Below are 27,489 nucleotides of genomic sequence, written 5' to 3'. Positions count from 1 at the left end.
GCTGCATGCTTTTCCCTATTGGAAAAAAAGGCAATGATGTAAATATTGGAAACCACTGGAAACCTTGGTGGATTATGGTAATGGAAAATATGTTGGAATGGCTGGGCACGTTGGAATGACTGGGCATGTTGGAATGACTGGGCATGTTGTAATGACTGGGCATGTTGGAATGACTGGGCATGTTGGAATGACTGGGCCTGTTGGAATGACTGGGCATGTTGGAATGATTGGGAGATGTTGGGGCAGGGGCCATGGGGCAATGTTATGTCTGATGCAATGAGACAGCAAATTTCAAAATAGATGAAGCTCCTACAGCCAGTTTTATTTTGTGTTCATGCTCCTCTTGCTCTTCTTTAGCTACTTGTCAATGCAGCTGGGCCCCATGAAACAGCCTTGTTGATGTACCACCAGTGCATGAGGGCTTGGGAAAACTGGGCGATGCACTCTGCAGAAAAGATTGAAATCAAAGAATTAGGATCCACAAGTTTTTATTCTTTGCAGTATTAGAGTGCTAAAAAAGTAAACTCCGTATTGTGGCCACAGGAATAAAGTGAGCCTAAATCAAGAACCACTGAAGCTATTCGCACTCAAAAAGAAAAATAATTTGAGGTTCTTATTCAATATATCATATGCTCGTCATTAAGTACCATCATCAGCAGCATAACTAGCACCACTGCAAGACAAAGGCCTCTCCTATATCCCTAAACATAAGCCTGACGTGTGCCATAATGAGCAAAATAAAAAAGCCATCGTTTTTTGTCCTCTGAAAGCTTTTAGTGGGGTATTAATAAGAGGGAGAATATAAAGGTAACATCAGAAGGGTGACTGCAGTAGCACAGCTGAGATGTCGCAGACGATACACTAAGAAAAGAGGCATACAATCCATTGATACATCAGTTGCAAAAAATAAAAACAGCAGCAAACAAAAGGTAAAACAAACCAGTGTCAATGCTCCAAGCGATATCACTTATTTCCATAATTTTGAGGGACCACATGCAATGAAAATGTGGTGAGGTAGCCAATTTATTCTTCAATGGGAACAGGAAAAATTTCTTGATTTAGTTGTGATGGCATCCTGGTCTGAAGCGGGGCAGCAACATTTAACATTAAGTTGTGGAAAAGTATTGTAGAGTATATGGAACACACCTAAACGAGCGATTTCCCCTTTTATGCAGTGATGTCTGGTGGTCAAATGAGATGACTGATTACACATATGCTGTACCAAGTGTCGCTGTTGGATTAAAGGGAGTTGGCGGCGTAGCATCAAACAGTTTGGTGCAAAATTGAAAGAGCTAGGGAATACTTCAGTTTGGAATCAAATTTTTATGCATAAACTGCGCAGCACGGCAAGAGCACACAGATCATGACATCTCCTGATAAACCCGAGTGCCCTTGTGGTGCCAGCAGCATGTATCGTGACATGCTCCAAGTATGTGGGGCTGCATCTGGTTAAGGTTTCTCCATACCATTAACCCTTGAGGTGGGAAAGGAGGTCAATACGTTGTGACAAAACAATGCAGACAAGACAAGGACAACGAAGGAATAAATATGATGGCATGAGTGCTGACTATCGCCAATGCGTATTGGAAACCACGTCAAAATATATGCACTGTGGCCTAAAAAAACAACGAACAAAGGGCACCTTGTGTCAACCACATTGCATGAGTGTAAAACAAAACAAAAACTGACAAAGAAGCATTTAAGAGCATGAACTCTTCCTTAGGAAGCGATAAAGAAGGTGTGCTAACACAGTGATTGCGGTTTTTTTTTTAAATTTCAGCGGCCTCGATTATCTCACGCACAAACTTTTCTGTGTCTGTCAGGCAAAATGCAGAACATGAATTCCGGTTCACAGCGTTTAGGATCTGGCAAACAATTGCAATTGCGACAGTGAATCATCAAAGTTCTCCCGCAAGCTTTGTTCACATCGTCGTGGTGGTCTTTTAAACCTCTCAGTGACACACTTGCCTGTTTTCCCAATGTAAACATAGCCGCATTTCAAGGCGTTCGAACACACTATGTCTTCTGTGCAATGCACGAAGAGACTCTGATGGATAATCTCGGTTGAATACAGGTACTGAAACTTCATAGGGTTAGAAAAACAATATCAACGCCAACTCGACTGTCTATTTAACCGGTGCGATCAATTGTGGATGTAGGGAACAGGTACGTACAAACTTCCTTTTGGGAGTTACAGTCTCGACGGGGGCACAAAAGGAATGTTTCAACTTCTGCTTAAAGCAATCGGCTAAAGACACTGACAAATGTTCTGAATATCCAGTAAAGGACAAACGACATATGAGCTGGGCAAAACTGGATGCCATGGCAATCAAACAGGATTTCAATAAGGAATGCCACTGCTCCATTTCGGTTAATGAATTCTTCAACACATTATTGATCCTGATTGAGGGATGGCGTAATATAAATCCTTGATGTCAACATAGCACCCCATGAAACTGGTGCGAGAGTTATTGTGTAGAAACTGCGTTACTTTCTCTGCAGATCTTACACGAGAGGAGTCATCAATGCTCAGCAACTTAATTTTATGTCGCAAAGAGAAGGCGATTTGTTTCTGACAGGTTCCATTCTCTTAAACTACAACCCTCAAGGAGCAGTCACCTTTATGGGTGTTTGCGGTAAAGAAGATAGCTGGACAATTTTTCTTACTGAAGTTGATGGCATTAGCCTGATGGTTAAACTCTAGATTGTTAATGTTTCTTGGCACTGGACTTTGCTTTTAACAAATCAGATAGTAAGTGGCACTCAAATTCAGAATACGCTGCATCTGTGGCCTTGGACTGAAAGGCGCCTTTCGATACGACCACAAAACCACCGTTTATCAGCAGTTGAAAGCAAGAGGGCCCACCCTCTTAAATACGACACAGTTCGGCCTGTGGGCAAGTTCCTAAAGAGGGTTCAAACCGTGACACTGCATCAAAACATCCCGAAACACACCTGTCACACTCAGGTCTGGGCGTGGAAAAGGCAACTCGTCAAACCATGGCAAGCATCTCCACAATAGTTCTCTTCGGAGGAACGGAAAATTTTGGTCCATAAGCACTTCAAGGACCAGACGAGGCAGCGACTCAAAGCTGAAGGTGTGCACCTTGTCAAACTCTTGTGCCTGAAAACAAGCCAGGGAGTGGCTGGTTGACGGTGTCACGCACCGTTGACCAGGTGAAAGCCATCTGGAATGCCACTTTGCAGCCACTTTGCGCTCACTAGCCCGGAGCAGAGAAGCCAAGGCACGAGTGTCTGAAAACAAGGTGCACAATGTCGACACTGAGTTGCTGCCTCGTCTGCTGCTTGAAGCATATACAGGCCAAAATTTGCCATTGTTCCTTCGAAGAGGACTATTCTGGAGCTGTTTGCCATACTTTGACGTCTTGCCTTCCTGTGCCTGGACCTGAGCGTGACAGGTGTGTTTCAGGGGGCGTTGGTTGATGGGGTGTCGTGGTTTGAACCATGCCAGGAACTTGCCCGCAGGCTGAACTGTAACGGGTTTAAGACGGTGGGCCCTATCGCATTCAACTGCTGATAAAGAAGGTAGTTTTGTGGTCATGTCTAAAGGCGTCTTTCTGTCCAAGGCAACGGAGGCAGTTAATTCTGAGTTCAAGTGTCACACAGCAGCTGATTTGTTAATAGCAATGTCCAGAGCCAAGAAACTATGTAATAATCTAAAGTTGAACCATCTAGCTAATGTATCAACTTAAGCAAGAAACTAGCAGAGGTGCCAATGAGAGGTCAAAAGACCACCGTTACGATGTGAACAAAGCTAGCAGGCGGAATCTGATGTTTCACTGTCGCGACTGTGATCGTTTGCCACATCCTGATTGCTGTGAGGCGTAATTTCTTGTGCTACATTGTGCTAGACAGACACAGAAAAGTTTGTGCATGAGATGATCGAGGCCACTGAAATTGTAGAAAAAACGCAATCAATGTGTTAACACACCTTCTTTATCGCTCCCTAAGAAAGAGTTCATGCTCTTAAATGCTTCATATTCAACTTTCGTTTTGTTTTTGACAGATCCAAAGTGAATGTTACAAGGCGCCCTTTCTTCATTCCTTTTTTAGGCCACAATGTATATATTTTGATGTGCTTTCCAATAAACCTTCTTGAAAGTCAGCACTCGCAGCGTCGCATTCCTTCCTCATCTTTCTCTTCTTTGCGCTGTTTTCACACGATGAATTACAAACAAGCCCATTCATCCATCTTGCAAAAGTCAATACAGTCAGAGTAGCTGAGATAGTTGGGGCATCCTTCTGAATAATGCAGTCATAAAGACAAGGTTGGGACATAAAGACAGACTGTTATTGAATGGCTAATATTAATGTACTTTAGTAATGTGCTTGGTTTGGTTTATGGGGGTTTAACATCCGAAAGTGACTCAGGATGAGGGACGCCTTATGATTTTGCATAGTGATATGCTGCGCTTCATAAGACAAGAAGTACAATAGTTTTTTAAGGCCAGCCGTAGAACAGGAAGCAATGAATGTACACTAATATCAAAGAATGAAGGCTCAAGTATGAGAGTGTAGCTAAAAGGTTATAATGACAAACATGAAAAGCTTTGTAGAAATTCAAGTCGATGACACTTGCCTAAAATAAAGAATCTAAATTTGGGTGAAAATCTGTTGTGAATTCAAAAAGTTGGATTGCACATGAGTAAAGAGAATGGGAGCCGTGATGACTGGTATAGAAATATTAGTTTGAATTATGGTGGCAAGTAATATGCGGACTCATTTTGTGCTCTAACAGTTCATGCAAAATGCACATCAATAAAATAGGAAAACAGTTTGGGGATCAGAACGGTTTCCAGCCTTAATTATTGACAGGTCAGCTTCAGGTTGTCAGGGATAGAACCAAGAGGTTTGGATTGGCTAACAATTATTGGTAAAATCTGTCTTCAGATATCCTCAGTAGTTTAAAGTATGTCAGAAGGCTTCTCACACAGCCCTCAGGTACTCGAAAGCTTGTGCTTATAAATGACTTTCGAGACATGATGAGAAGCAATGGTTAATGCAGTGAAATGGGTAACAAATAACTGATTTTTCTCAAGAAAGTGCCCATGGAATATGCTGTCACACAAATTCCCAAGGATCCTTCAATTAAGCCCAAAATGACAGTTTATGGGTAGCCACTTTGTTATAACCATCACATACAAAAAAAGAGACACCAGAAGCCCTCCTTATTCACTGAAAACAAGGGAGAATTATGAGACATCATTCCGGCACTCAAAATCACACGGATGAAGAGAGTAGACTCCATGGACACCATATTTCAACTGAGGTTTCTTCCACAACACAGGCTTTTTATGTGCAAAGGGGTACTAGTGATCCCTGGGGCTCAAAAGTATTTCCGCCACCAGATAACAATTATTCAGGATGGCAAAAACCAAAACACAAAAAAACATAGGGGTAAAGGTATCTTGCCACTCACATTCAACCCATCGGCACGCCTATGCATCACCTACCTGGCTGACCCAACAAACATATTTGCCTCCAGATAATCTATTTCTTTTTCTGGAGCGCTGCAGAAGGGCTGCTGACGTAATTCTCTTTTTCAGCAGAGATACAAAAGGCTTAAAAAATTTCCCAGCCCTTTCAAGTGCTAAACTTGCACAAGGCATGTGTTTCTTTCAAAAACGCCTTGCATGCTCGCTTGTGCGAGCAAAGGCGAATGTGCTCAGCTAAATGACCTCTGCCACTTAATGAATCAGCTGTCCTGCAATGTTAAAGCAAGCGTTCATTGATGCAAGCCTCGTCTGTCTAATGTAATGTTTGCCACAGGCAAGGAGGATGCTGTACACCATGTCAACCTCATGTTTAACGAGGGGTTTGGTGTGCTTAGTTTTGTAGGCAGGCTTTTTCGTAACGTAATTTATCAGGTGGCACATGCATCCCAGCTTTCCCAAGCTGAAAATACGACATGTACATCATGTTTGTCACTGGCCTTCTTGAGGCGGTGTGACACCTGATGGCAATAGGGCACGACAGGTCACTGTTGCGAATGTGCGTTGTCTTCCGGCTTGCACTGCCCAGCACACTTCATCTCTCGAACCTGGCTTTCTACCACTAAGGCTACAATTTCTCCTGTGAAAACTGCCTGCTCCAGTCTCCTTACTTGCGCATTGATGCTGTCACAGAGTCGTGAGAGCGTCAATGCCGAAGTAAGGCGACTGGAGCAGGCAGGCAGAAAAAGAAATAGATTATCTCAATGCAAATGTGTGTTGGGTCAGCCAGGTAGGCAATGTTTAGTCATGCCAATGCATTCAACTTGAGTGACAAGCTAACCTTACGCCTATGTTTTTGTTTTTGCAACCTTGAATAATTGTTACCTGGTCGAGGAAACACTTTTCAGCCACAGGGGTCACTAGTACCACTTTGCATGTAAAAAGCTCATGTTGTGGAATCAACCTCAGTTGAAGTCTGGGGTCTATGGAGTCTACTCTCTTCGTTCATGTGTTTTTGTACACTGGAATGATGTCTCATAATTCTACCCAGAACCAATTAGCTAAGCTCTCCATGCTTAGCAAAAACAAGGCAGCAGTAATGAAACCAGTTCTCATGTGTGCACTTTTTCTTTTACATCTGTGACCTGCGATGAGTGGCATAAAAACACATATTTAAGTTAACACACATGCATCATAATGTTAATATTCGTAGTCAAATAGTATCACATAATGCAGCCAAAAACATGCAGACATTTCGCACTTCATGCATAGAATGCAACGGTTAAAACACGAGCAATATTGAATGTAAAACTTCAAATGGCCTGCAACCGGCCCATTCTGACAGCCAACTAATATTACTCATATAAACATGTAAACATATCAGGTCAGAGCTATCCAAACTGGTCCAAGCAGTAGCATTAAGGAAAAGAGCAATGAAAGTAAGAGAACATTTCATGGCAACCAAAAAAAACAAAGCACAATGCAGTAACAACTTACAACACAGCTTTTGACTTCATCTGGTGGCCACAAAATCCATGCCATTGACTCGGACTGGAAGACAGACGTGCCTCCTGCGGATACCAACTTCCCATTATCACTATGACAGGAGTACAAAAACAAGCATGCGAACTCGGTCCAACAGTGAATATCACATGAATGTAAAAAGATCAGGAAAAATATACTTGCCCAAGTATACGCCTCAATACAAAGGAAAACTACCCTGTTTAAAATGCATCAGTTCCCCTAGCACTAGTAAAGGAATCTTGCTATGAGCAAAAAGAAATCTGCGTTCGAAAGCGTAGATAAACATCGTAATAACTGAGACAATTATTGCGTCACTTGTTTTCCTCAGAAACCCAATTTTCAAACAGCAGAGTGATCGAAATGCAAGATCCTATACTCTGGGTAGCCAGAAACGCTATCGGTATCATAAAAAAAAAATATCTTCACATACTGATCTAAAAATTAGATCCTGACGGCCGGAAATTAACTTTCGTTGGTAACTGCAACATGAGACAGTGCTTTCTTTATAGTGGGGTTTGAATTCAGATGCGGAAAATGGGCACTGATCATATAGGAGGGTTCCGGATTAATTTAGACCACCTAGAATTTCTTAACGTGAGCTGACATCGCACAGCACAGGGGCATTCTTTTTTTCATTTCACCTAAATCGAAATGCGGCTACTGCCATCAGGATCGACCCCACGACCTAAGGTTCAACAGTCTAGGGCCAAGCAAAAACCGCGGCCAAAAAGGTGTTTCCATCCCCCTCAAAGTGCTAACGCTATCTTGAAAGACAATCATACATTTTACGCACAGCCAAAGTGCCGGTCCTTGAAACGTGCGCGGTGGTGTGAACAAGCATGGGCAGAAACGCATAGAACGAGGCATATACGAGGAGAAATCTGTGCTCAACAAGAAACAAAACGCGCAAACATGCGCATACCAAAATCATGCAAAGCTAGCACACGCACGGTCGCATCCCCTTTGCCAAAACAAGTACCGACAGCGGCAATTCTTGGCAGAGCAACTCACCGCGGCGACAACAAAAGCGCCTCAAAAACGCTTTTTATAGCATTGAACACGAATACTGCAGCAGTACGACAGGTCACCGTTCCAGCATTATATGCTTCGGATAATGCACGAGTACTGCTTACCTTTTCAGATGATTGCGTAGTCGTGCAGAACGCTGTTTGCCTTCGTGTCACGGGCACTACACCAACCAGTGAGAGTTCAGCACGAGTGCTACGTAGCCGGCACTCTCTACCACGTAGTCACACAGAAGAAAATATTCCAGGCCTTATTTGGAACATTTCCACCGCGACACTGCCCGCGCGTCTTTGTGCCTGGACACCCATCCTGGACTACACAAAGAAGCGCACAGACTGAAAAGTTAGAGAGACCAGAAAAATGACACTTTGCCTCGAATAGGCTACGTCGACAGCACTGCGCGATTGTGCACCCTTGTGCAAGAAGAAACACACGCAAACCACAACACAGTTCACGATGGCTCACAATCCAAGTAGCGAATTGTAGCAAGCGCCGAAGCGCGACGCACGCGACGCAGCACCCGAACTGCCATGAGGGTTATGCAGAAAAACAGCTACCGGCAGCCACCTGGCGGTGACAACCAGTTTCTGTTTCGGTTTCGTTGTGAAAAAGCTTGTATCCTACTTTTTATTTTATTTTTGGTATTTTTATTGTGTATTCAGCCGTATCGGCATCCACAGAAATTGCAGCGGTTGCGAGCAATTACCACTGGTAGAAACGCGCGAATTAACGACCTGTTGCTTGCGCTGCGGTTGAAAAATGCATGAGTTCTCACGGCAGTATCGCTTGCTGCTTTGCTCATTCACGAAATTACATGCCGATTTCTGTTTGTATGGGGAAGTTTTTTTTTATATTGATGGGAGATCAGCAAGGCTAACAAAGTACCCAACGTAGCAGTCGTAGAGAGTAGGTTGTCGTAAAAACATGGTGACGCTGTTTGATCGGCAGCACGACGTGAGAGGCGGCAGCGTTGAAACGCGCGTCGAGAGAACAACCTCCATGGTATATGCTTTCTTGAGACTACAGTGAAGGTGTGCATTTTTTATAGTGGAGTTCTCTCATCCAACGTGAAAACCAAATCAATTCTTAGTATGAAATATGCTGTGTAATTTATATCCTCATATTGTGTTTATATATATATCTGCATTTCTATTTTGAAAAACAGTGTTGTACTGGTAATTGTGTACCAAGGTGCATGTATAAGAGTGCAGCCTTGTCGAAATATTCTGTGTATATATTTGTATTCGTAACCCTTCTACAAAGAAGCTGTGTGGCCAGCTATGTGGTTAACAATTTGTTAATTGAATTAGTAATGTCTTGAAATGCACGCTCAATAAAATTTTCTGAATGAAATTGAGTGTTCGGATTCAGGCATGCAGGGCTCTGCAAACCTGCAATTTATTATTTTGTGAACAATGAAGTTAAACTTTTTCTCAAATATTTTGCTAATGATAATCTAAGCCCAAGTATATAAGTCGTTACTTTTTAAAAAATTTTCTGAAACTGTCAAGTCAACAAATGCACGTGTAAAAAAGAGAAATTTGTCTTGCAGTTTTTATTCTAACAGCATAAAGTGCCAAGTGTACAGTCTTTGTCAAAAGTAACCAGGCTGTATGGTTTGCTTCTAGTTTGCATAGTGGAGCCCTTGTACTATTCCTAAGGATCAAAACGTGTTGGAAGGTAATAAGACCCTCAGTCCTTACCTTTAGCTACCATTCCAGCTTTAGGGAAGCTGTGAGGGATCCACTGTACGAGCTAGAAGCAAACCATGCAGCCTGGTTACTTTTGACAAAGACTGTACGTTTGATGGATTTGACCCACTGAGATTGTTAGTGCATTGATGAGTTTCATTTTGTCAACCGTATAGGCACATGCATGCAGTATCTGCTGCCCAGCATCGGCCATTCAAATGCAGCCATGGTTTGTGCCATGCCAAACAAGTAGGTACAGTCGTGGGTAAAAAAGATTAGCACACATGACGGAACACCAGAGTGCCGGAATGACAACGCCTGGCACTGCGGGTGGCGGAGAGGCTGATAACGGGAGTGCCGGGCCGTTCCCATTCTACAGTATTAAGGGGGTCTGCCACGGACAGTAAAATTACTGCGGACTGCCACGGACAGCAAAATTGCTGACTAAAAGCAGCGCTATCATCTATTGTTCCCGCGAGTTCCTTTTGACAAACCATCGCGGACATAAAAAAACAGTAATAAAAAGAAGCCATCTTTGCTCATGATAACCGAGCCAAAATAAATTCCGCAAGCACAGTCACGTAGGGTCGGCACTTCAACGCTCGGGCGGTGCACGCTTGATAAAGCTTACTTCCTGCCGTCCCCCCCCCCCCCCCCTAGGCTGCAAACATGGAAACGGCCCGTTAGGCAGTTCTGCGTACCGCAGCGCCGCGTGGTGAGATATACTAATTCTGATCGCCAGTGATCTGTGCTAATATTTTTTGCTCGCGACTGCACACATCCATAGGCTCCCACCGTGGTTTCCACATAGTTCAGTGTTGCCTGCCAGGCCCACCGAGATAATCACGATGGATACCACCAAGCCCATCCCGTCCCATCGTGTCCACTGAAGTGTCCAGCGTGGTTTCCATTCAGCCCAATATTGTTTACTGAAAGTGCCAGTGCAGCCACCACAATTTCCACTCAATCCAGGGTGGCCCAAAGTCGCCATTCGTGCATCCAGCATCTCTCCCATTCGCGCCACCAGCACCCAACATGGAAACCAACACTTCCAATCAGCCCACCGTTTTCTCCAACTTGGAAACCAACACTTCCATTCGGCCCACCGTTTTCTCCAACGCGACTTTTGCTGGAATTTTCAACAGGGTTCTACGTGTGGAATGGGAACGAGAGTACACGTTGGACGGGCGAATGAGTTGTGGCGAACTCAGTATGTCGCGAATGGCAGTGAGGCTAATGCCTTAAATTTATGTGTGGCACCGCACGAATGCCATTAAAACTTAAGGCAGTAAGCAGTTAATGGCATTAAATCTGTCCGTGTGGCATGGGTATAAGACAGCGTTAGCAGTCGGTGTCACAAAATTCGGCGCATTTTAAAAACAAAGAAAGAAAAAACCGCCGCGCGCACGGCGTCTCGCCGGCGCGAGCCCAACGGGAGAGAGGGAAAGCCCCCGCCAGCGCGTGCCTCTCTCTCCATCGCCACGGCGTGCGCCGAAGGAATGAGTCATCCACGCCGAAGACTCTCGAACATGCGAGTCGGTTCTACAGCTGACGGGGGGAAAGGGCGTAGCCTTGCGTGCACTAAGACACGTCCCCCTCGCCCGTCGGCGTCGGCGCCACTCAAGAACACGCTCGAAACTTCGAGATGCGACCCCCGACCTCTGACCAATGGGGACGCGCGGCCGGTGAGAAGAGGAAAGGGAGACAGCACTGCCAATGCTGCGTGTATGTGCGCGCCTACTCGGGCGCGAACAACAAACAGACGGGAGAGCGAGCCTATAAAGAAGGACGTTGACCGCTATCAGTCAGTCCGGACCGCCGTTTAAGCTTCATCGAAGCGCGCCCGTTCGACTCCCGGGAAAACACCACTCGGCCAGCATCGGACCAACGAGGCAACGGTCGCCAGTCTGCGGGACGGCATCGTCATGGAACTCTCGTCGTCGGACTGCCGCAGTGCCCGGTGAACAAATTGTGTTTTGCTTGTTTACCTCTCTCCCTTGTGTTAGTGCACTTTAGGTGCAATATTGCCTTTGTATTGTAGTCTCTCTCTCGAGTTTAACTCAATATTGCCTTTGTATTGTAGTCTCTCTCTCGAGTTTAACTTTGCGCGAGTTGCATTGTTTTATTAATCACCTTGTATGTGTTCGTACTAGTGATTGTGAAATCCTCTGTATCGTCTCAATTGCTGTATAAACTTTGTTTTGTTTTGTAAACCTTTGGCTCCGACCCATTCTCTGGCTTGCGACCAGCGAAAGCTGGGCACCGAACGCCCAAAAACCTCTTGTCACTTGGTAGCTGGACTCCGCTGAGTTTGCCACGCTGAGCCGAGGGCATCTCCTTCAAATCCGAGAGCGCTACCCCCACACGCTCTAAGGGTGTCTGGGAGCTTCCCACGTAAAAGTGCGCGAAGACTGGGTGACAGTCGGTTTCACCGAAGTATGGGGCTGCATAAGTGGGCAACTTGATTGCCTGATATATCAGAGCCTAGTCTTTGCTCCTGCGTTTTCTCTTTGCTGGATGGTAAAGAGACAAGCGAGAGTGAGAGACGGAGTTGTTTGATCGAACACAAGCAGACACCTCGCTGCCTTGTGGCGTAAAGCGTGGTTCCGTGCGTGTAGATGCCGAACCGATTGCAGCGTTACGGGCTGTTTCCTTTATGCTTGCGTAAATGGAATCTGAAACCAAGAGGCAGAAAACTGGCTTACGTTGATTATTTTCAGCAAATTGGCATGTGAGCCAATCAAGGCACTCTAGTGTCTTCTGGGCGGAAAAATTAAGTGTCAACTCAATCAGAAACTAGAGACTAGACACTTTGAGACCTATAATAGACATAGACGAGCCGAAGCGCGTCCCTGCCCCGCAGACCGCCCCGCTTGTTGGAAACGCGGCGGATCATGCGCCCTACCTGTTCGCCTACTCTCTTGAGTTTCAGAATGGTGGAGTCCGGTCTGAGTCTGTGGTGAATGAAAAGGCCCAGAATACGGAGCTCCTCCACCTCTATAATAGGACCTCCTGACAGAGAGATGTGAATTGCTGTCCTATCCTTTGGGTTCGCTCTGACATGCAAAAGCTCTGATTTCGCCGGAGCACATTGGAGCCCACAGTCAATGGCATACGCATCGACTATGGAAGCGGCCTGCTGAAGGCGGGCCTCCATGTCCCCAAGGCTCCCCTCAGTGGTCCAAATTGTAATGTCATCTGCATACAACGCGTGTTGAATGCCTTCCACCCGGGCCAGTTGGCTTGGGAGGTGCATCATAGCTATGTTGAACAAGAGCGGTGATAACACCGCTCCCTGAGGGGTACCCTGTGTTCCCATCATGTAAGGGCCGTATTCCTCGCCCTCAATCCGAAGAAAGGCCTGGCCATTAGTCAAGAAATCTCTTACATACGCGTAGGCCCTAGCCCCACAATCGGTAGAACTCAAGTTGGCCAGGATGCTTCCGTGTTTAACATTGTCGAAAGCTCCTTTCAGATCAAGGGCGAGGATGGCTTTGTCATTGTGTTGCATAGTTGTGGGTCGTATTACATCCCTGTGCAGCTGGAGAAGGACATCCTGTGCAGACATGTGGGGGCGAAACCCGAACATGGTAACTGCAAAGAAGCCCTTACTCTCCAGGTATGGAGAGAGGCGATCCCGAACCATCGTCTCCATAAGCTTGCCCGCACATGAGGTCAGTGATATGGGCCTCAGGTTGTCCGTATTCACGGCCTTACCTGTTTAAGGGAACTAAGGCTATGAGAGACGCCGTAGTGGAGGCCTCCGGAAATTTGGAGGAGGATCAGAATTCACATACGAGACAACCGCTCTGTGAAAACACCTCCGGAAAAACAGACAGATATAGGCGACTCGGTTGTTGAAATGCCAGCGTTCCATTCCGTAGAGCGCTCAAAGCTGGGCAGGCGAAAATGTGCACTGGTAAAGGAAAAGCAACTCTAAATTTGCGCATGAATTTTCTTCTCAACGTAATTAAATAACCTTCATCAATTAACGTAGGATTGTCTTCTTTTAATTGGTTTAATTTTTTTCGAACGCCAGAGACACAGGTAAACTTGGACAGAGACGAGATAGTTTCGTCATAGCTTGCCATGCTCTTAATGCGTAAGCATCGCCCCATTGCTCCTCGCCATTTCTCCTCGCGGAAGCGCAGTATGGCCCTTCGGTTTGGTTTATTGGGGTTTAACGTCCCGAAGCAACTCAGGCTATGAGGGACGCCGTAGTGAAGGGCTCCGGAAATTTCGACAACCTGGGGACCTTTAACGTGCACTGACATCGCACAGCACACGGGTATCTAGAATTTCGCCTTCATCGAAATTCAGCCGCCACGGCCGGGATCGAACCCGCGTCTTTTTGGGTCAACAGCTGACAGCCGTAACCACTGAGACACCGCGGCGGGGCAGTGTGGCCTTTCGTCAGCTCCGCGAAATGGCTCGGCGACTCGCGTAGTGTACAAAAATCTCGCATGGGTAAAGCAGGGGACACATGTCCGGCAACGCGTCCGGCGCGCCGCTCCGGTCGCCGCTTCCGAACTGCCGCACCACAGCAAGCAGGGACACACAGGGAGCGATGAGCATCGCTGCGCCGCTCAACCCAAGCTCCGCCCACAACCGGCGTCGCACCTCGCCGCCGCGCAGCAGTGCCTGACCGCTGCTTGGCTTGGTGTACAAATATTGCAAGGAAAGACGGCATCGCCTTGTTATCAGAAAGACTGCCAGCTATACTCGAGCGGCAACAAAGCATGCCTGCTTATGTTGGGAGCTTTCGGCAACGGCACCGCTCGCGGGCGCTCCGGGCGACGAGCTCTGCTGCTGCCTGTCTGCCGTAGTCGTCGCTAGGCCTATAGCCTGCATCGCATCGAAGCGGCAGGGGCCGGCGCTTCGGAAGTCGCCTGCGCTATAATTGAAGGCCTATTCTTCACTCCGCTTTGCTGTCAACAGCATCGTCTCACAATAAAATAATAGTGTGGTCAGTTTCCGCGACGCCTTCAGCAGCGGCTAGCGGGCGCCAGTCGAGCCGGACCCCAGAGTCGGGCCAGCTAGCGGCAGCAGCTGCGAGGCGGTTCTCGCAACTAATTCGCTCGTACCCCAGTTGTTACTTTTACCAGCAACTCGGTATTGGCCAATGAACCAGAAAAATGATATAATTTTCTCATTTCCCTATCCCAGGGTTTATTATTTACGTCAAAAACACTCATTAGCTCGTTTTTATGACGCCGGCAGACGGGATCCAGGCTGGCCTGCCGGCAGGCTCGGCTTACTTCACGTTCGCACAAGAAAATACAGAACAGCCATGCTACCAGAAAGGATGCTTCCTAGATTCGAGCAACGACAGCATGCCTGCGCTATTATAGTGTAGCTTTCGGCAACGACATCGCCTGCGGCAACGCCGGGCGACGAACTGCGCGCTAGTCCCCGACTGCCCTAGTCGTCGCTAGGCCTAGTGGTTTCGTATCGACGCCGCAGCCGAGGACTCTTCGGGACTGGCCAGCGCTCAAAAAAGGTGCTACACTCGGCACCCCTTGTTCGTTCTCCCAAATCCGGGACTGTTTGAACGAAGACATGGTGTTCGGTGAAAACAGCGCTGTCAAACAAACTCTACAATTCAGCAGCCGACACACCGCTCACCGCTGTACCTCTGTCGTGCTCACCTGTGACGTCGGGAACTCGACGTCATTGTGACGTTGGCGCTCTGCGCGCTCGCATTGGCTGCCACTGCCCGCCGGAGCGGCGTGCCGGACATTCGCCGGACGCGGTGCACCGGACATATCTACGCGGTTTGACGCGTCCGGCGGTCGCCGGCTGGCCGAAGCGGCGCCGCCGGACGCGGCTAGCCGGACCGGATTCGGAGCGCCCGCCTGACATGTGTCCCCGCCTTAAGGCGCTCGTCTGCCTAGCCGGTGTACCCAGGTTCGAATCCGATTGCGGCGGCCGCGTTTCGATGGAGGCGAAACGCAAGATGCGCCCGTGTTTGTGCGACGGCAGTGGACGTTAAAGATCCCCAGGTGGTCGAAATTATTCCGGAGACCTCCACTACGGCACCTCTTTGTCTCTTTTTTCTTTCACTCCTACCTTTCTCTCTTCCCTTACGGCGCGGTTCAGGTTTCCGCCGATATATGTGAGACAGATACTGCGCCATTTCGTTTCCTCAAAAACCAATTTACCAACTTACCAATTAAAATCAGGGGTTGTGGTTGGTTGAGTAGTTAATTAATTATGACCAAAAATGTCCTAAAAGTGGGTGGCTTGCAGTCTTCATATGATTTGCTGCGGGACTCCGTCCGAGCGAATGGGTTTATGTAAAAAAGAATGGTACCATCGGATAGAGCATCAAGGAATCTCGAACGAGAAATCGGGGGGTTAGGTGGGCTTATTAGTTAATTAGAGCAAAAATGTCAAAAAAGTGTGCGGGGCAGGAGAAAAAAGTGGCGCCAAAGTTCAAAACGCCGGAAGTGTGGCACCACGTGACCACGAAGTATAGGCGGGGCCAACGCGTGGCGCCAAATTTGAAAACGAAGAGTGGCGCGAAGTTTGAAAACTGAGATGAGTAATTGATGAGTGATGAGTAACTTCATTAAGCCTGACCATTAATTGAGTTATTGATTACTGGATAAATGAGCGTATCGATAAGTGATCTATAAGTGATCAACTTCCTCTTGGAGGGTCTTGACTTCCGGTCATGAGTCTCAGTTGATGTGAAAAGTGTGGAAGTGTTATGCCGACGCCTTTGTGGGAGGTCATAGGGTGTGACGGCATAAAGCGTGAGGTCATGCTTCCGAATTTCTCCAATACGGATGCCGCTGTGATCTCTAACGTTTTTGTTCATATTAATAATGTTTGAGGAAAATAGATTGCGGAGTGATTTCCTCAGATTTTGTTGGAAACCGCTACCGCGCTGCAAGGTTTTTGATTGTTTGATTGATTGATTAATTGATTGAGTGATTGAACAACTTTCATTCCCATCGCGAAAGACGTTTATTCCCGTCCCCGGCGTGCAGGCCAGGGTGACGGGGAGTTGCGCGTAAGGGAAGGGAGGAAGGTGGGAGAAAAGAAGAGAAAGAGGTGCCGTAGTGGAGGGCACAAGATAAACTTCGACCACTTGTGGATCTTTAACGTGCATTGACACCGCCGAATACAAAGACCTTTCCTCCCTACCCTTACGGAAAAGTTGAAGAATCCAAAGAGAAGGGATGTAGCATTGGGACTTTCTTCTCCGGAAACCTATTTTCATTCCCTATGGATGTTTTAGATTCGGTTTGGTTAACGGGGTTTAGAGTGCGAAAGCGACACAGGCTGTGAGGGACGCCGTAGTGAAGGGCTCCGGAAATTTCAACCACCTGGGGTTATTGACGTGCTCTGACCTCACACAGCACACGGGGCTCTAGAATTCCGCTTCTATGGAAATTCGACCGCCGCGGCCTGGATCTAACCCACGTGATTCGAGGATTCTGGTGTGCCGCGGATGTGCAGCGTCAGAGACCCGTTTCTAGTCGTTTGGCAACGTCTCACGAGCAGGCGTCCAACCGATTAGTCAGTCAGTCAACACTTTAATATCGGTATTGGGCGTGATGGGTTCTGTCCACCCCACCAGATGGCTCACAGTAAGTGCTCAAGGCGACCTCTTGGGCTCGGGCTGTGACCCAGACTTGTACTTCCGGATTAGAGATGGCCAGCAGGGCTTCCCACTTTTGTGAGCCTACAACATGACGCAAGGACAAACTGCATTCGCCGGCAAAACCAGGGCCACGGTTTGCCGATTGCCTTCTTGATGGGCTAGAGCTTAGATGAAGACTGGTGCATAATCGGTGTTCCCGAATGCGCCATCTTTCTCTATGCGGTAGTGAACAAGAATGAGCTTTTTACTAAAGTACGGAGTTAATATGCTGTGAATATAGCGAGCTAAAGACTTTCTTAATTTTGTCGTTTTTGGAATTTCCAGATGACTTGTGTGGCACACACCTCAACATCAAATTGAACTATAAGACTGCAACACGCAATATTTTATGATAAATTTTGATATTCCTGAAAATTAAAGCACTTACAGCATCTCCCCAAAAAATATTTTATTAGCCGTGACACTTCTCAGCATAAAGAACGATATCGAAAACGGCCAGATGAGCGAAGATTGCGCTGTGTTGATTATACGCAATGATTGTCATCTTTTCCGCGAGAATTCTCATCTCATTCTGTATTATCGAGTGCCTTGAGAACGAACCGAAACGTATAGAAAGCATCACGCACTGATGTAGATGCGCGCTGACTAGCAGCTGAATTTGTTTGACGCAGTGCTCACATTGTGAACCAACTTGCGCACGGAAATATCGTAGTGCCTTCTCCTGAAAATTTGATGAGATGAGAGATTTAAATGCGTTCGATCTGGTGAAGACAAGCTGCACAGAACTGAATGCCGAAGCTGTATAATCGAGGCAAGGTGCAAATTCTGAAAGCATTTCACGCGTGTGAACACTTATGGCTGTGGCTGGCTGGTGACCTCTGAACCAATTAGACTACTGACGCACGTGTCCTTTGAAGAGCTCCTATGCTTACAGCAACTATTTCGGACTCCCAATAAACGCATGACAATCAAGCTGCTGATATGCAAGCAGATATCCTAGAAGGGGTCACACGAGAATATGGCCACAATAAGACGATTCCTGGGGAAGGAGGGTCAAGAGGGATCGATATGCAATAACGTAGATGGAGAGCCACCGCCGTTTTGCCCGCATGAATGCGCACACTCTGCCTTGAGGAGTGACGAGCATAGTACAATGTGAGGTCAGAGGGCCCTCTTCGAGGTGAGGCCTCTGTACAAAGCTTTGTCGCATATATATATCACTCGTGCCTATATTAATAATCTTTGGGCCCAGTAACGTACTAGCGGCTCATTCTCTTGCGAAAACGGTCCAACAATTTCCGCTAACATATAACTCACTTCAGTGATAACTAGGTCAAGAAATGTTACCTTGAAGAAAAATTCTAAAGCCTAGCCTCACTATTGCTCAGAGCCTCATCTTTCTTTGATTTTATCCGCCTTCTTTATGTATGTAAGTAGTAAAGAAAATACCCGCTGTTGCCTTCGTTTTTTTTTTGTTTTCACTATATAATTTAAAGTATTAAGCCCGTTTTTGAAATTTAGTTGCATGCTGTTGTTATGGCGCTCAAATGTTGACCCGAAAGAGGCGGGTACGATCCCGTCCGCGGCGGTTGAATTTTCATGGAGGCCTTATTCCTGATGCCCGTCTACTGTGCATTCTGAGTGCACGTTAAAGAACCCCAGGTGGTCGCAATTTCCGAAGCCCTTCAATAGGGCGTGCCTCAAAGCTTGAGTCGCTTTGGGACATTAAAACTCAATAAACCACACAATAAACCATCTTTTCCACCAAACCTTATGACACCACGGACACGTGGATCCGTTCCAAGGTAAGATGCCGGCGATCGCAAGGGTGCAGGAGGCGATAAATATGTAGGCAGATGAAGTCTGGTGACAACGTCGGCGTAATTGAGTGGAGTGTCGACAGGTGGTGTTGTTTGCGCGGCCTGAAGAGCCTGAGCAACCTGCTAAAGCCGGAGCCAAATAAGCCGGCGGCTCCCGGATCTTGAGGGAGAGCCGACACGAAACTTCTTCCGGAGCACTGTATCTGATCTCCTACAGGAGCGAGGAGGTGTTAGCTGCTGGGATCACCCAGCAAGCAACTCGGCCTGCCTGGGGTGCTGATGGGTCAAGATCCTCTGCTTGTGCATCTCCTAGAAGCGCTAGCAGAGGGTGACGACTTAAGCAACGTAGGGCAAGTTGCGAGCTAACAGCATTTGAAAGGCGTCCGTCGTCAATGCCCTCCAAGATATGTTTAGTCCTGTCAGCTTACGGTATGTGGAAGTATACAAGTTTGCATAGACAACATCTTCAGGTGCAACTTCACAAGCTGCACCCGAAGGTGTTATCTACCATCCGTGCAATGTTTTCCGCGCGTAATTTCCTGACAACGGGACGACCAAACATATCTGAGAAGTTCGTTTTAAAGGTTTACGAAGCTGGAATTTCCACTTCGGGATTCCCATGCCATAGGTTTGCCACGCCGGTGAGATAAAAATATTGTTATGGTGCTTTGCCTCATCGTCCCATTTGTTGTAGAGGCTCAACCGTTCGTAAGTTATCAGCGGATATCCCAAGCCGTGCTTGTCGATCCCGATTAAAATGCTCGGGTTCCGCTGGAAAAGGGAGCCGGCGCTGATAATAGCTGAGCTCACTTGCGCGGCTTAATGTTAAACGTGTTCCGGCATCGGAATTAAGTGTCAGACGAGTAGGTACACTCTTTGTGCAAAATTTACAGCCCAAGGGTTGTGTTTCCAAGCCACGTAGCTGGGGTTCTTTCGCACATTTGGCGGTCCCATACTTGGGAGCGTTGAGTACACAAGTTCGTCCCGCATTCGTGAGATTAGGGCCCCTGAGTATGGAACAGGAACCGCCCTGTAGGGCTCAGAGGCAGAGCCATTGGGCTGTATACTTTTGACAAAGGCTGTACGTCTGCGGTGTTCAAAGGCTGCTCCCAGCACCTCCACAAAATTAAAGACTGGGCCTTATTGAAAGGAGCCGGGACAATGGGAGCAGCGGCAAAAACAGTCAGAAGTCAGCCAGGTGAATCACAGCAATGCTGCTGATCACAAAGCAGTGCAGGTGATACGCATATTCATCTTCGTCTCTTTAGCGAATATGCGCCTTTATGCTCGCCAGAACGAAGAGATTACCCTTCGATACCATCTTAAGTATTACGACGGAAGAGAGCCCCAGGACGTCCTACGGAGGAAATGTCCAGGACCATCGGAGAAATACGCGGTTTTAGTGCGAAAATAGAAACCTACAAGAAGCACTTCTTGCTCACAATATTAAATTAATGGCCGAGAGCTTAACTGTTTGTTTACCCTGCACAGCCCATCCATGTGTGATATATGACCCACGCTTTTGACCTATCGCCAGAACTTCACTCCTGGAAAAGCTGCTTCATCTTGTTGCTTCTTTATCACCGCTTTATAGTTTAGTTAAGTTGAGTTTTTTTATTTTCTAACGGTGTCCTCAAAGGCGGAAGGCCGCACTGAGCACTTTTGTCGATTCTAATCCTGTCTTTTTCTTTTAGAGCAGTAGTGGCGAGTTAGGCAGCCACGTACAATGGTCAGATGTCACTTTCAATAGCGAGACTTCGTCTCAGAGGCTCGGAATCTAGCGCATGCTCGCAGGGTTTCGTTTTACCGTTGGCGTTGTCTTCTCTGTGGGGCGCTTGATGTCCAACTTGATGAGAGTAGCTTTATTTGGTGCTTTGTGGTCTCTGAAACATACTGCCATAATAAATGTGCGAACAAGTTCTTGGTTATTTTGATGTCAAGAAAGGCCATGCCCCCTTTACCGCGTCATATCTGACCGACGTCTTGAACCTGCCACCAAAAACAGTATGCCCTCTTTAGGGCGCCTTGTTGACCGCGCGCCTCCGCTTTCAGGGTGAGAACATCGTTTGCACCATCCCGTGCCGCCGTTTCTCCCTCGCAGCGGCATGTTGGTTCCCACACGCCGGTCGCGTACAGGGCGCTATGCGTGTGGCGTGGTTTGTATGCGGTTGCGTAGCTTACTGGAATAATCAGAATGAACTGAAATTTGCCGTACATAGTTGTTTCGCTCGTAGCAATGATATTGTGGCTCTTTTGAGTGTATATTATGCATGGTGCAGTCGCTCTAACCACACGGCAACCGAAAAGTAATGTTGGACTGCAATGTTCCCGAGTCACTGGCAGCCCTGAAAAAGAACAGCGGTTATTCGGTGTTCCTTCAGAGTTGTAATTTTCAGTCTCATGGTCGCCGAATTTTGTAGATTATACTGCATTTGTTGTTCGAACGTAAGGAATGTTCACAGTGCCCTCACTTTCTCAGGTGGCCGCCGCGGTGGCTCGGTGGTTATGGTGCTCGGCTGCTGACCCGAAAGACGCGGGTTCGATCTCGGCCGCGGCGGTGGAATTTCTTTGGAGGAGAAATTCTAGAGGACCGTGTACTGTGCGATGTCAGTGCACGTTAAAGAAAATTTCCGGAGCCCTTCACTACGGCGTCTCTCATAGCCTTAGTCGCTTTTGGACGTTAAACCCCATAAACCAACCAAATCACTTTCTCAGGTATGCCCGCAGCGCGTAATATGACTTGCCAAATATAACTAATTCTGCGAAGTTAACACCTGCATTTTCAGCATTCTTTGGCATCCCTTCGTCTTATTACTTCACCATATGTAGAGAATTACCCGAAAGAATGGCAAACTTCTCTTACAAACGGTCCGTCGCCACATTGCTCGCAGGAGTACACAGTATACGACATGACTAAATTCTATTCGTCATAGATTCTCAACTGCTTATTCCGTAAAAGAATAGTGCAGACGGTTGACTTCTGTCTGAACGGTGTTGACTACATCTAGATTGATGATATGATGATACGACGTTGTTCTGATTCGTAGTTGCTAAGTAGCCTTATTCCAGGACAAATTTAACTGAGATATTTATTTTTACTTTGCAGAGCTTCAAGAAAAAAATCATTAAAAGGCACCAATTCACAAAGGAACCTCAGGGAATCAGCCTCTGATAACCACTTTCTTTGAATGCCTTTATACCTGCAAAGCTAAACTAAAAAAGGGGAGTCGGAGCACCTGTGCCGCTTTCCTCGCTTCCGGGAACCATAGGCTCCAGTTTCCAAAAGACGCTGGCTGGACGCCTCACTCAGCAGTAGTCGCGCAAGGCAATAGATCTCTCATTAGGGTATGGGTCTGACCTAGTTCGAAAACCGCGTTTGAGGTAACGCGCAGAAATACATGGACGAGCGAACAGGGAAGACAAGGTCTCATCCCCGAAACTGCCATCAAGACAGGGAAAAAAAATGTAAACTCTAGGAAGGTCTTTCCAGAAACACGCATGACGGATTTTACTGATGTGGCTGCTTGGTGCGAACGAAAGGAGCCTTGTTGCTCTGTAGTGGAGAATAAAGGGCTCCTTTCGTTGCATAACGCAGCCGCGACATTGCTTACCGACGCACAGAATGTAAGTACGCCGCCAAGATATTCTTAGAGAGCTCGCGCAAAGAAGTAGAAATATTCAGAAGGTGGGGAGGGGAGGGGGGGCGTTAGAATGCCTTTGAGACATAAAGATAAATAAATTGAACACAATGCTTGATGAGAGCTCAATTACAGTGGGCCTAAATATTATGGGTGACTTACTGTAAACATCCTTGTCGTTAGGTTCTGTAGGAAACGCTCCGCAAATTTGGACGTGGCCTGTCACAGATGTGCGCTGCATGCGAAGGCACTGATAACGTTGTGACAGAAACGCCACCACCCGTTCGGCGCGATGCCTTGCCCTTTGAACGCGACGCTTTTTGAGGAAAGAAAATTACGCAGTAATTCTTTGTCATCTCGGCGGACACCCGAACCGCGCCGTAAAGGAAGGGAGCACGCCACCACCCGTTCGCAGCGATGCTTTGCCCTTTGTACGCAACGCTTTTTAAGCATGAAATGCTTTTAGCTCCCGTTGTGGGCAGTGTAGTGACATCACGCCGAGACCGAGAGCCAACATCCGGGAGCTGAAACTAAGGCATCCGGGCACCGTACGAGATTTAATGAGACTCTCTAAGCCCTCCTATAAGACCGGCATACAAGCGCCGGTATCTTCGCGCCGAACGGCTAGTGGCATTCCTCCCTTCCTGTACGGTGCAGTTCGGGTGTCCACCGAGATGACTGAGAATTACTGCTCCATTTCTTTTCTTCAAAAAGCCTTGCGTTCAAAGGGCAAGGCATTGCGCCGAACGGGTGGTGGCGTTCCTCCCGTCCTTTATGGTGCGGTTCGGGTGTCCACCGCGAGAGAGAGAGAGAGAGAGAGACAGAGAGAGAGAAATCTTTATTTACAGAGGAATTCGGGGCACGCCCCGGGGTCCCTGGACGACCCCACTGCACTCAAGTGTTTATGTTCCGAAGGTCCATAACACTGGCAGCACGGCCGGTGGCGATGGTCTGCACGGCCGGGTCCTCCGAGCGCAGCAGGGTCTCCCAGTCCTCCCAGGTCTTGAGGTTCTCTAGGTCCCGCGGGGGAGGGTCCGCCGGGCAGAGGGAAATGATGTGGAGGGAAGAGGCGAAGGGTTCTGGGCATAGAGTGCATGCCGGAGTGGGGAAGGAGGGATGATAATGGGCTAGGGTAAGGGGTGAAGGGAGTGTGTGTGTCTGTAGTCTGCGCCAGAGTGTTGCGTGTTTGTTATCAGGGAGGGGTGGGGCGGGGGCAGAGCTGGCGTAAGGCTCTGTGCGCCTGGGTCACCTCACTGAATGAGTGCATGCGCTCCTTCGTGAATCCCCGATCAGAGGCCACCTGAGCCCGGTTTAAAGAACCTCGGGCTAAAAGATTGGCGGCCTCGTTTCCGGGATTCCCGGAGTGCGCGGGCACCCATATAAGCTCCACTTGGCGGGGGTGGGGGGCATCGGGCGAGTCCAGTATGCCAAAAGCAGGGACATGGACTCGGCCTCGAGCAAAATTTAGAATCGCAGTTTTAGAATCGCTTAAAATGTACCGGGCTTCCGTGCGGGTTATAGCAAGGGCAATGGCGGCTTCCTCTGCAGCCTCTGGGGACGTGCATGGAGGTAGAGGTAGTGTGAGGAGGGCGGATAAAGAGGAGTCTACCACAGCTGCTGTCGCTTCATCACCCGTGCAGGCAGCGTTCACCCATACGGCGTCTGGCTGGGGGCCGTACGCTCGATGGAGTGCCTTCGCACGGGCTCTGCGGCGCTGCTCATGGTGGGACGGGTGCATATTCCTCGGGAGCGGCCTGATGAGGAGCTCTCGGTGAAGGGATCGTGGGATGGCGAGGAGGGTTGGGTCGTTGGCCGGTATTTTGATTCCGAGGGTGTCCAGGATATACCGACCTGTGGAGGTTTGTGTAAGACAGTTACTGCGTAATTTCGTTTCGTCAAATACAATTTTCATTTTCTTCATTACGGGCCCTCTTTGTCTTCTTTCACTCCCACTTCCTACCACAGTTCAAGAGACTGGCTGGCTGTACGTGGCGTGGATCGGACGCTCGTGCGAACGCTCCTCGCTTCACCCATGCCCACCGCTGAATTCAGCGACGGTCAACACCGCTCTCGCCTGGATTTCGTGTTTGAAGCTCGGATAACGCCGTCGAACGCATCGGCAAGTCCATTTTTGCCTGTTTGTGCGGACGTTTTTGCGATTCGGCTCTCGCCGGTACGCTGACGGGTACCGCTCTGACGGGGCTGTGCCGCATTTTCTGAGTGGGATCTTCGCCCAACATTGGATATGGAAGTCACCGTGGAGGGGACTGATATAGCCCCCGAAGAAGTTTCGCACCAATATGGTTGGTTCACCGTCGGTGAATCTCAACGATCCGGTCACGAACGCCGAAGGACTGACCCCGCGGCACACAATGGAACCGATAGCGCCCAGGGACAGGGCAGCATGCGGCAATCTGCCAACTCCTCTGCGAAAAAGATTGGCCGACGACTTGCTCGACAATCGGTGGCGTCGAACCTACCTCGCCTACCCAAGGGCGTAACCAAAGTGATACTCCGGCCATCGGGCGGCCTCCGTATACTCGAGAGCTGTGACCAACTCGGAATCTTTCAACTCATTCGTGACGCCGCGGGTGTAACCTTGGCGGAATCTTCTGAAGACTGCATGCTCCTCAACTTCAAGCAACACACCATACTGGTGGCCACCCATTCCGCGGCACGAGTGGAACGCTACTTAAGCATCCAGGAGCTCACCTACGGCGAGAACAAGATCGCCATCACCTCGTATGTCGCCACGCCGGACGGCAGTGGTAAAGGAGTGATCCAAGGCGTTCCCAAACATCTATCGGACACTGTCATCCTAGCGAACCTTCAGCATCCCAGAAATCCTCCAATATGTGGTGTCCGGCGCATGGGTGCGCAGTCGCAGACAGTCCTCATTCTCTTCAACGGTGAGAGAGTTCCCCGTTGGATCAGCTTCGGCGGTGGCATGATTCGTTGCTGCCTGTACAAAAAAAAATACGAAGTGTGTTCTTTGTGCGGACAACTCGGAGATCGCAGAGACGTTTGCCCGGACCCGAAAAACGCTCGCTGCCGCGGATGCGGCATGGCCAACCCTCCTGAAACGCATACCTGTGAGCCTAAGTGTGCCTTGTGCGGTAAGGGCCATGAGCTGGGAAGCAACAAATGCCGCGAGATCTACCGCACTCCATACATTGTGACCAAACGCCGCTGGGAACAGGAACGCCAACATCAGACCCAGAATAGCCAAGAGACGCCGCAGTCTAAAGAGCGACGCAGCCGCTCCAAAAGCAGGGGGCGGACGGACTTTAGACATCGATCCAGCTCTTTTCCACGACTGCAACAGAGAGGCCGGTCCGCCTCCAAATCCAGGACTCCTTCACACCAGGCACGGAACCCCGGTTTGAACCAGGACGCCGTCGGCACGCAAAAGGTAGGCTGGGCAGATAAAGCCTCCCAGAAATCTAACTCCAACCCCTCTGAGCTAGCAGACCTGAAAGTGCTGGTAGGGAAATTACTTCGCGAGGTGGAGGAACTAAAGAAAGAAAATGCCGCTCTAAAACAGCAACAAATGCAGACTGGGTCACCGCCTATGACCGGTGGCGCCAATAACCCTACCCCGTCTACCTCCGCCGGAGCGGACATGCATGTTGAATCACCGCGGGCACCCCCGCCTAAGCGAAAAGCGGGCGGTTCCCTCTCCGAAGACCAAAAACTAGCCGACAGCATTCACAAAATTGAAGAAGCGCAAACGCAGACTACTAACACCCTCATTCAAATGCAGCTTACAATGACTTCCATCATGGAAGAATTATGCACACACCAGCAGGAATTACTTAGGCACCTGGCAGCAGGAAGCAGAGAGTAGGCTTCTTCCCGTCAAAATTCGCAAATCCGCTTCTTCTGAAGCGGTATCAGACTAGCACAATATGGCGCCACAACCAAACTACACCATCTGGCAGTGGAACTGCCAAGGATTTAGCCGCAAACGAGCTGTACTCCAACAATTCCTCCACAATAGGGACGGACCGGACTTAATCGCACTACAAGAGACACAAACCAATAGCAAACTGAGAAAAAACCAGTCACACAAGACGACGGACAAGAAGAGAGTACACACCACAACGACTGGACTAACAACTGAAGTTTATTGGAAAAAACATGGTCCGAGCAAGGCCAGCAGAGCATGCGCAACAGCATCATCACTAATCACTGCGCAAAAGAGACAAAGACAAGAAATCTAAACTATCGTGGACGACCTAAAAAAGCAAATTCTTTTTCAAGTAGGCGCACCGAAGTTGTGCTTATACAATCAGAGCCTAACAAACCGATATGATATGCCTCCAGTATTTCCCGCTCCTGTTTTCCCTTGCCTCTACCAAGAATGGTGGCATTGCTAAACAAAGGATAACAGCCACATTCATTGCAATGGCGAGGCAAGTTTGCACCGCCACCGGACCCCAGGGAGGAGTGATGCTCACGAAGCCGGTCATTAATACACCGGCCAGTTTGGCCGATGTAAACTCTCTCGCATGTGAGGGGGAACTTGTACACCACCTGTGCGACACATGTCGTAAAGCGATTCTCATGCTGCGTTGTGCACACGTGGTTCCTTTCCCTGCCTCGAGAAATGCGCGAACACAGTCCCGACAGCTTGCAAGGAGCAGAGAACACCATGCTCACTCCCTGCTTGGCCGCCACTTTTTTCAAGTTGTGGCTCACTTTGTGCACGTACGGCATGACCTC

General features: G+C 48.2%; 1 long non-coding RNA gene across 1 annotated transcript; it reads right to left on the bottom strand.

Moving 5' to 3' along the window:
- Positions 1–306: 306 nt before the first annotated feature.
- On the bottom strand, positions 307–8,465 carry LOC149333042 (uncharacterized). The gene is made up of 3 exons (XR_016284925.1): positions 8,111–8,465; positions 6,951–7,024; positions 307–445 (listed from the first exon to the last, which is right to left on the bottom strand). It is a non-coding gene; the product is annotated as an uncharacterized LOC149333042 (long non-coding RNA).
- Positions 8,466–27,489: the final 19,024 nt, after the last annotated feature.

Source organism: Amblyomma mixtum, chromosome 8 (genome assembly GCF_055824585.1).
Source record: "Amblyomma mixtum isolate Tamu chromosome 8, ASM5582458v1, whole genome shotgun sequence".
Classification (NCBI taxonomy): Eukaryota; Metazoa; Arthropoda; class Arachnida; order Ixodida; family Ixodidae; genus Amblyomma; species Amblyomma mixtum.
The sequence above is the reverse complement of the archived record's forward strand: the minus strand, read 5'-3'. Positions and strand labels throughout refer to the sequence as shown.